Here is a 10,722-nt window from a genome sequence, read left to right on the forward strand (position 1 = left end):
CCCAGCCATGATGATGCACGGAGGACCCCCTACCCACCCTGGAATGACCATGTCAGCACAGAGCCCCACAATGTTAAATTCTGTAGACCCCACTGTTGGTGGACAGGTTATGGACATTCATGCCCAATAGAATAAGGGAACTCAAGGGAAAAACAAAACAAAAACAAACAGAAACTATTTTAAGACTTTTGAACTTTGACCAGATGTTGACACTTAATACGAAATTCCAGACAGCTGTGATTATTTTTTACTTTTTGTCATTTTTCATCAACAACAGAGGACCAATGAAACAAGAACACAAATGTGAAATCATGGGCTCACTGAAATGAATATGTCCATGTACAGATCCTCTGGAAAAAAAAAAAGACTCCAAGAGTTATAACTACTGTAGTATAAACATAGGAACTAAGTTAACTTGTACATTTCTGTTGATCACTCCGTTACGTTGCCTCAAATAGTTTTAGAAGAAAAAAAAATCCTTGTTTTCCACACTATGTGTGTTGTTCCCAAAAGAATGACTGTTTTGGTTCAGCAGTGAAGTCACTATCCATGAAAGACCTGTTTTGGCCAGTGAGAAAAGAACTACCCTGGAGATGAAGATGAAAAGTCTTGCTGGGTCTCTCATCACTCAGAAGACTGTTCCAAGAAGGCCTTGCCATTCCCTCATTTTGTTCCTTCATAAAATGTGTCCTTTAGTTTCAAACAGATCTTTATAGTTTGTGCTTCATTAAGTCTCTCCCCATTCCTCCCAATCTATTTTTTTTTTTTGGACTCTTCTTCAAAGAGCTTGCAGGTGAAGATTTAAAAGACAGAACAGACAGAGCAGAAGCTTCTTCCAGTAGTTCTGAGCCTTGGCTTTGGACAAAACAAAACTAAAAGTTGGGCAGCTTTCCTCAATGAAAGAAGTTACTAACGGTCTTTGCACCAAACCTAGGACTTTATCATGAACTCAAAGCTTGGGAAAAAAAAGCAAGAGAATACTGTAACAAACTTCGTACAGAGTTCGGTCTATTAATTGTTTCATGTTAGATATTCTATGTGTTTACCTCAATTGAAAAAAAAAAAGAATGTTTTTGCTAGTATCAGATCTGCTGTGGAATTGGTATTGTATGTCCATGAATTCTTCCTTTCTCAGCACGTGTTCCTCACTAGAAGAAAATGCTGTTACCTTTAAGCTTTGTCAAAATTTACATTAAAATACTTGTATGAGGACTGTGACGTTATGTTTTAAAAAGGAAAAAAAAGGTGTTAAGTCACAAAATGCGGTAATAAATATTTCATTTTTGATTTTTTGCTAGGCTTTTGTGTTTTTAATCATGTTTAGGAGAGTCTGAGGTTATCATGAGAGATGTCTCAAACATATTTCTTATCAGCATTGAGAAGAAATGCTGGAAAAATCAGAAACAAGTTTGTCATCAGATTAATAGAATAATTGAATGAAATGCTATCGGAAGTTATATATTTCTGCTGATTACTGATACTAGATTTTTGCCAGATTAAACAAAATTTGAAATATTGTTTCACCAGCTTGCATTTCAGAGGTGTGTCTAATACTTGTGCTTCTTGCTAAGAGCATAGGAGCTGAGCTTGAGTGGCAAAGGCCCGGACATGGGATGACTAATGCCATGTGTGTACATGCACGAGTGTGTGCGTCCATAGCCACAGCAGACCTTACCTCCAGGTATTTAGCTCAGAGGCAAAGAATGGCTTTATTGCAGGAGTGGGTTTAGAAGTTCTAGGAGAAGAAAAGAAGCTTTGACTCCAATGGGAATTTTTCCTATGTGAAAATTGCATAAGCTAGCTTTCGAGATGGTTTTAGTCCTTTTGTTGTCTTCAGCTGTTTTCAGGGAAAAAAAAAAAAAAAAAAAAAAACCAAAAGCAAACCAACCAAACCAAAACAACAAACCATCAGCTAATGACAGAAGAATGTTGATATGACATTTTGTATACAAACAGCTAGAGTAGAATCATGGTTAAAGGTTTGTTTTTTTCTTAAACCAAAGCTTCTGGCACTTTGAAGCAACTAAAACAGAGTTTGAACTAGGAAGAGCAATGATAAATTTAAAACAAAGCAGCCTCTCACCTTCCTCAGTGGCACTGTTAAATCAGCAAGAGCCGGATGGGGCCCAAAGGACAGGGGAAAGTTCTGCCTTTTTTCCTGAGAGGAGGAGAGTGGGAAAGGACTTGTAATTAACTAAACTTTCTAGGAAACAAAAATGTCCAACTTCAACACCTGTACATTTGTAACCCTTCTCCTCCTTCCTTCTCATCGTTCCAACTGGCCAGGATGTTTTTAAAAACTGTGAGTGACAACTTTTACCCTTGGAATGTAGAAAGAGGCTCAACCTCTTAGTTAATGTTTAATTTCTGAGCTGAGCAAATGGACCCACGCTGCTGGTGACAGAAGGGAGGATGCCAGTAGAATTTATTTAGCAATCGGGTCCTGCTTTGTGGGCGTCTCTTATAAGGCTTTCGTATGAAATTTAGATTATAATTCCCTGCTCGGCTTTGATGCTCTCTGTCCTGGTTAAAATCACATCGACCCTTCAGTCGCATAAGAAGACCACAGCCTGGGTGCCTATTCCCAAATTCTCTGATTTTTGTGGATGCAGAATTTAAGATGGCAAGATTATTTCTGTTAGCACTTTAAAGGGCAGGCTTTTAAATTATTTTTTTTTTAACAGTACTTTATTTCCTTGCAGATTTTTTTCTCTAGAATCTGAAGAGAAATGTCAGAAATCACATTGCTAGAAAGACAGGGAAGAATGTAGCCATAGTAGATTATTTGTTTTTATAATGAACTAAATATGTGCATTGCTGTGTTGTCTTTTATTTTCTTTCTTTTTTTCTCCCCCTTTTGGGCTGTGCTCTCCGTGAGATGTCTTGCTGAAATCCAAGGTACAATATCGTGCAGAGATTTCTCCATCTGAGATTTTCTGTTTAGCATGGAAGGTTCCGATTTTGGTATTTTTAAGAACTGCTCAGCTGTCAAAAGCAAACAAAACGGGAATAATGTTTTGACAGCGGTATAGTGTTAAAGAAAATACTCAAGTCTGAATAAAAATTGCTTATGCTGTGGGAAACGAAGGGTAACAGAAGAAACACCTTTTGTTTACATACACACATGTTTATAATCCCAAATTTCTATTTCGCCGAGCGGGTCTGCGTTGGGAGTTGTAGTCACCATAAATGAGGGATTTTTTTTCCAGATTTTGCTGCCTTTAAGGCGAAGAGAGGAGGGGAGCGCACCTCCGGCAGCGCTGCCGCCCGAGCCCTGCCCTTCGCGGCGAGCGGGCACCGCAGGGCCGAAGAGGAGATGCCGGGGGGAGCCGGGCGCTCCCCACCTTTCACTCATAGCCGCAGAGAGAGCGAGGGAGAGAAAATTGCCACAGACCAGGTTTGCGAGGGCCGGGGGGCTGGGAGGGGCCGGGCCGGGCCGGGCAGGGGAAGGGGTGCGGCGGGGAGACGAGCTGGACCCTCTCTCCATTGTAGGGTTTGCTCATGGCTCCAGCGGCTCTCCAGGCTGCCCGAAGGGAGCCAGGGTCTGCCGGCGGCGCATTTGCGGGGCTCCATGCGGAGCCACCAGCCCCACTGCACGCCTGATGCGTGTGCTAGGAAAAAACCCCCATGGAGCCCGGAAAACGCCCGAATCTTTTCCCCAGGCACGACCGCGTCCCCGCGCTGCGCGGAGCGGCAGGAGAAGGCTCCGCTGGGCGGGGGGATGGCTGCGCCCCACATGTCTCCCTGCCACATCCCTGGGTTCAGCAGAGGAAACGGGGCCGGCCTTTTAACTCTCCCAACAGCACTTGGGGAAAAATAACCCCGCTGGCGCTGCGCCGGAGCGAGCCAGCTCCAGGCTGGGCAGCCCAGCCGCTGAGGGCTGAGCAGGACCGGGTGGGGGCAAGATTTGCAGGCAGATTTTAATATTAATCGTTTTGGTGGAGAGAAAGAGAGAGACAGAAGGGAGGTTGCTCCTCTGGGCAGAGTCTCTGCGACACCGATGATGGATGACCCCACACGACTAAACAACTCCTCCCCTTCATCCCCACACGATGTCAAAGCTACTTTACTTGCAGCTTTAGGATTAAAAAAAATAAATAAACACCTTCACCCCATTCCTTACATCGATTTATGGATCATTGTGAATCAATTACTGCTCTCAATATTTTAGAATTCGCTTACAAAAACAGGAGGGTCTGCGGCTGGAGGAAAAAAAAAATCTTTGGCTTGGTAAAAAATACAGAATCTTCTTGTATAGGCCTGTGACTAAAAAATCCCTGCTAAAAATTAGTGTTTAACCATTTTCCAGGAGTCGCATTACTGGGATGGGGTGAATATCTTTGGTGTGCGTCTCCAAGAGCGCCATTAAAACCAGAGGTTCCGCAATGCGCGTACAATACGTACGGTGCGTGCAACCTCAGTTCTTAACTATTCCAGGGAAGAAAGAAAGCAAAAAAAAAAAAAAAAGATTTAGCAATCCCAGAAGCGAACTCCATAAGGCACCCCCTGCCCCCAATCGCTCGCTGTGGTGCCGTGAGAGGGCGCGGGGCCGGGGCCGGGCTGCGCGCCCGTGGGGCAGGAGAGCGGAGCCCGGCGCGGTGGCTGCGTGCGATGGGAAGGAGGCTTCGGCAGGGACAGAAAGTGTGTGAAGTTGGATTTCTTTCGCTTTCTCTGTATTCTCCCATCTGCAGCAGTGTTTGAGGATCTCAAGGTGTTTCTATGGCTACCTTGTGTATGTGGGAGGGTCATATGTGGGGGTGCCCAAGAGAAAAGGCAGCTCTTGGGTGATCATTTATCAATGTCACCCACATAATGATTCTCTCTGCAGCCTTCTATTGATGAGGATAATTACATTAGCTCAGAGTGACTGATCAATGAAAAACCACCAAACAAAAACTTCTTTACTCTTCTATAATACCAAAAACCGATACAGAAATAAGATAGAAAGGGAGGGTGGGATTTCCCTTTCCTTCCCTTTAGCAATTATTTTTGTAACGAACAAGGGAAATCAAGGAAGTTTTATCCGATTAGTTTCCTTTTCAGAAGAGGCTACCATTTTGTGAAAATGTTCCCTTAAACCTCCTGGCATCACCCGGTGCCTAGTAAAAGCAAATCGTTATTTAAAAAATTAACTGCTACTTCTTCCCTAGACCCTAAATCCTTTACTTTTACAGTTGTGTTTTGTGATCGGAGAGCGGAGGTTGGACGGGGAGGCAAGAGCGGGATAGTTTGGAGCTGCGAAGAGGGAAAGGGAAGGCAAATAACTTTTCTTGCGCAATTTCAACTGTCTCTGTTTGTCAGGTTTTCTTTGGTTTTATCACTTCATAAAGTGGCTCTATTAAAGATGGAATGTGGCCTCCCTGAGATGCTGCTCTGTCCGTGAAAGCTTGCAATTAAATTACGGGTTCGTTCTTTCCAGAGTTAAAAATCAATGTTTTCTCAATTAAAGGGAGTTTTAATGCTTTTATTGGGAGTTGTTAAGGACGCCGTAAATTTTACTGTAATGCCTCTGAGCTCCGCAGCCCTGCGAGTGGACAGGTTGATATTCATGTTGGCTTTGGAGGAAGAGGTTGTTGCTGGTTTTGTTTTCTCTCTAAAGGGCCTTCTCCAGAAAACTCAATCATTTTGAATAACTGCAAGACAAACTGGTGCAAAGGGGCGGAGGAGCGCAGACTCTTCCTTCTGCCCTCCCCTCTCCGTTTCTGCCATCAGCTCCCCTCGCTGTGGCGGGAGCTCTGCCTTAGCGCTCTCCCAGCGGCCGCAAGGGCGGGTTTTCCGCTGCCTTTGCTGGGAGCCGAGAAACGCTTCAGTTTCGGAGCACGTGTTCCGCTCCCCTCGGAGGGGCCGGGGTGCTGAGCGGAGGGCGGGGGGTCCCGGGGCTCCCGGGGCACAGCGAGCTGCCCGCCCGCCCGCCCGCCCGGCCCGCACCCCGGGGCTGCGCGGGGGCTCCCGTCCCGCAGCCCTGGCGCTGGGAGCGGAGCGCGCCCCGTCCTGCTGGAGACCTCGCGTTTCTGTAAGCGCCTGCCTACAGACATGACTGCAAGCTAGCCCTGGGACGTGAATGGTGGAAGTCGGGATAGGGCTGGCAGAGAGGCTTTTCTCTTTTTTTCTTGCCAAAATATTGTTTCTTCACAGGCTACTGTCAAGTAAAATCCCCACCAGGAGGCTGATCTTGAGCACGTTTACACGGGGTTAATTCCCCGAGCCGCAGGAGAGATCGTCCCCGGGCCGTGAGATCAGAAATAGGCCCCTATCGCCTGGTTTTGTCCGAAGAGTGTTTAAAATTCCTTAAATTACCTCCATGAAGAACCAGTGCAAACTCCTTTAGAACCAGTGCAAACTCCTTTGATTAAAGCGACTGTCAGATTCTTCGAGACTGGGAGAGAGAAAACGCAGAGTAGGATGTATTTATTATTTATACTATAGTCCACTGTGAACTGTTGGAAGGGGAGGATTAGAGAGCGCGTTTGAAAGAGGAGACAAGAGAAAGAGAGAGAGAGATGTAACCCTCTCTGTGCTTTGGACCAAGCCAGAGCTTCATTTCTGCCGCCGCCCCGGCCAGCAGCTCGTCCTCCGCTCGCCGCCCTGCGCTGGCCAGCAGCGTCCCGCACCGCTTGGTCAGGGACCGGCATCAGCAACCCGATCGCTCTGATTTTCACTCAACTTTGCATTGTTCTGCTTGAGCCTGGTGCGTGGCACTAAACACGGCCGGTCCCTAGGGGAAAAAAAAAAAAAAAAAAAAAAAAAAAAAAAAAAAAAAAAACCAAGAAAAAAAACCCAAACCAGAGGGGGACGACTACGGATGTTTTCCACTCCACTCCCAGGCTTATGTCCGTGTGTAGAAATACAGGGCAGGGGAGAAAAACAAAGCCAAAACCAGTTTCTCACTAAGCAGGTTTGCTTTAGGACCTCCCGTTAATGGAGGGACGGGGCAATGCAGCCCTTGCATTTAGCTAAGGTGGAAGGGAAGAGTCTGGGAGCTTTTTATATATATATATATATATTTTTTTTTTTTTTTAAATACGTGGTTTTTTCCCTCGTGGCTGCGGCTCTCCAATTCGGAAACATTTTCAAATCTATGAGCCTTGAATGGACAAATACTCGCTATTAATATGGGACATGGACGAGTGGCAAAAAAGCTGAATGGAAACTGTGCGGTAGCTTTAGGAGAAACTAACGATGTGCTTCAGCTCTTGCCATTACAGGGAAGGAAAGAGGGGGAAGCCCCTTCTGATTAATAACTAGCAGGGTAATGTTGAGGGCTTTTTCTGCCCGATTGCCTTTTTGAATTAGAGCCGATTTCTTCACACTTCAATAGGGCCTGTCTCTTTTAAAATGACTGACAGATTTGTTTCTCCTTTTTTCTCTCCCTGAGACTTAATGATGTAAATTTTCTAATTAGTTAAATCACGTTGCTTAAAGGCCTTAATGTTTACCGGGCAAGGAATGATAGCCGCATTCGGATCTCTCGAAATAACCAGCGAAATAATATTAGAGTTTTTACAGCGGGAGGGAGGGAGGGAGGGGGAAAGAGCAGAGGGAGAGATGGGCTGGGGAAATATCACGTAAAATGAGAGCTAAAGTTCAGCCCGGAGCTTCTTCCCTCCTCCCCCACGCCCCCGAACCCGCTTTTATTTTTCAATCAGCTAAGATTTAATTAGGAGCCCCCAGGCCGGACGATCTGATATTTTCTCATTAGTTTCCCATCAGTAATCTTGAGTGTTAGATTGGCTTAAAGGTTGTCAACATTTGACCAATTTTATTTAAGGCAAAGAAATCACGCATTATAGCTCCGGGACCCGAGACCTGAAAATAAATCCTGCCCGGATCAGCGGAACTAACATGCGAAAAAAATGTTGACAATTCATCGTCGTGTTTAATAAGTTGCGTAATGCACGGTACGCACACGCACACGCACGGAGAGCGGCACGGCGACACCCGCGCCCGGCACGGCGCACCCCCGGCTGTCCCCGCGCGTGTGCGTGTGCGTGTGCGTGTGCGCGGGTGCCTCCACGCGTGCGTGCGCGGTGTGTGCCTGTGTGCGCACACGTGTGTGTGCCCCGCGTCCGCGCCTGCCCCATGAGTGTGTCCGTGCGTGCCCGTGTGCGTGTCCGTGTGTCCCATGTGTGTCCGTGTCCGTGTGTCCGTGCGTGTCCGTGTGTCCGTGTCCGTGTGCGGGCGCGCGGCGCGGCAGCGCGGGCTCCCAGCGCAACCTCGGAGCGCCCCCTGCTGCCCGCGCCCGGCGGCGCGCTCCGCCCGCGCTGCGCTGCGCGCCGGGGCGAGGAGCGGAGCGGAGAGAGGGGGCCCTCGCCCCGCGCCCCCCTTTCGGCCGGGGGGATCGCAACATGAACTGTTTAGAGGCTGCCCTTTTCCTTTCTGTGCGAGCGCGGAGCTGCCGGGAGCGGAGAGGGGCGGCCGATAAGCAGGAGGCACGTGCTTTTGTAGCCCCCGCCGTTTACCCTGCGCGCCTCTGCGCGCCCCGGGCCCGGCGGCACCGTGGGGGTGCTCAGGGGCCGCCACCCCAATTTGGCTGCCCGCGTGTCCCCTCTGCGCGCCTGGCCGCAGGCGGGCGGAAAAGGCAATAAAGCGCTGCCCAAGGGGTGTCACAGGGCCCCCGTGATTTCTAGGTAAGGCCACGGCTTCATGTTTGTTGGAAGCACAAGAGCAGGGTCAAATCTACCGGTCTCTTACGATTTCACCGCAGACTTTTCCTCTCTGATCGAGCGGGCTACTTCGCGCCCGCCTCCGCTGCCCTACGCGCAACCACGCGTGCCAGCCCGCCGTGCCCGGGTGGGCTCGGCCAGGGCTGTGCTGCCCGCGGCCCCGGCAGGAGCGGGACAAGCGGCCGGCGTGCCCGCAGCCCGGCGTGCCCGCAGCCCGGCGTGCCCGCAACCCGGCGTGCCCGCAGCCCGGCGTGCCCGCAACCCGGCGTGCCCGCAACCCGGCGTGCCCGCAACCCGGCCTGGCGTGCCCGCAGCCCGGCCCGGCGTGCCCGCAGCCCGGCATGCCCACAGCCCGGCGTGCCCGCAGCCCGGCGTGCCCGCAGCCCGGCGTGCCCGCAGCCCGGCGTGCCCGCAGCCCGGCCCGGCGTGCGCACAGCCCGGCGTGCCCGCAGCCCGGCGTGCCCACAGCCCGGCGTGCCCGCAGCCCGGCGTGCCCGCAGCCCGGCGTGCCCGCAGCCCGGCCCGGCGTGCGCACAGCCCGGCGTGCCCGCAGCCCGGCCCGGCGCGGCGAGCGCTGCCCGGGGAGCGCTGCCCCGGCCGCGGGTCCGGCCTGCCGGGGAGCGCTCCGGCGCTGCTGCCGGGGCCGGCACGGCACAACTCCGCTCGGGAGCCGCCAATACATCCTAAACTGCTTTAGGAGACACCCCAGCCTCTTCACACTCTGGGGTACTACAGTTACATATTTACTGTTTACAAGGTAATTTTGCCCAATTAAAAAAAAAAAAAAATAATCACACAAACCCAGTACTCAAACCTGCATCTTGTCCCGTTGATTCAGGGATGTGCCTTATGTGTCTTGAGGCAGTCCAAGCAAAACAATGCTGCGCAGAAGACATTGCTGGACCAAGGCAGTAGTTGCTCAAATTTATTTTCTTTTAAAAAATGTGCGTGAAAGGAGATGGGGGAGGGCGGAAGAGAATATTTATCAGAATACCAGAAGACACCTTTCTTGAAACAAAGGCAAGGGGAATCATCTCTATTGCAAATCTATCAAACAGAGAGCAAATAACAATATTTATAGTCGGACATTCAAAAATACAATGTGCTTAAATAACAACAAATGCTTTCTACAGTTGTTACAGCGTAGCTTAATAAAAAATTAGCCTTACTGACAGTCTTGTCAACATCTTAAGTAAATTATCATAGCGATGGTCTTTGGAGAAGAAAACCCACACTCCTTGCTAAAACACCTCCTATCATTAATCTTAAACCACTTGAAGATTATGATGGAAAGAATGGGATCAGTAACCATTATCATCTCAAATTGCTGTTAAAAACTCCGCTGTTTATTTTTGCAACAAAAGCGAATGTATCTGGGAAATGCAGAAAGGGGAAGAAAGGAAAACACAAGAAAGACAGAACAATTGAGGCGAATCCTGTTGCAACCTCGATGATAAACACATGGAAAAAGCTGTTACTGCTCTGCGGATTGCTGGAATTTGGGTAGACGTTAGAAAAATAAACAAAGTGATGACTCCGCACCAGTTCTGTAAATGCACTGCTACACTCAAAAAAACCAAACAAAAAAAAAGGTAACATCTTAAAATTATTTGTGTTTTCCTGAATATTCGGTATTTGCCTTTATCTGCATATATCGTTTGATAAAGATCTAAAGTATTTAAAATGTGCTTGCACCTTTCACTGTTCATAGGTAGAAAAAAATTTGATTTCGACACTTTCTTGCTCGTATTTTGTATGCACTGCCTGATTTCTAGTAATCGTCAGAATAAAGTCTATAGCGTAGTTTTATGAAGATCCGACATACTGGAAACATTTGCTCAGAGCGAATTCTTTCCAGAAGCGAGTCTGATTTTTATTGTAGTCTCTCCTGTTAGAATATCATCCCTCTTTGAAATACATTTTTACAGATAAAAAATAATATTTTTCCCTCGTCAAACTAATTCCAGGGTTTGTCAGAGAAGGGAGAATCTGCTGATTTAGGGACACTCGACCTGCATGTTATCAACGGATCTTTACACCTTCAATGGATCCGCCAATC

General features: G+C 48.4%; 1 protein-coding gene across 1 annotated transcript in view; it reads left to right on the forward strand.

Annotated features, from left to right (window-relative positions):
- MEIS2 (Meis homeobox 2) overlaps positions 1–1,512 on the forward strand; it is a 173,492-nt gene extending 171,980 nt beyond the window's left edge. The window contains exon 13 of the mRNA XM_058806219.1: positions 1–1,512. This exon is cut by the window's left edge and continues 157 nt beyond it. The gene's annotated coding sequence lies outside the window, so the exon portion shown is untranslated.
- Positions 1,513–10,722: the final 9,210 nt, after the last annotated feature.

The sequence above is a fragment of the Ammospiza caudacuta genome, chromosome 6, assembly GCF_027887145.1.
Source record: "Ammospiza caudacuta isolate bAmmCau1 chromosome 6, bAmmCau1.pri, whole genome shotgun sequence".
Taxonomy (NCBI): Eukaryota; Metazoa; Chordata; class Aves; order Passeriformes; family Passerellidae; genus Ammospiza; species Ammospiza caudacuta.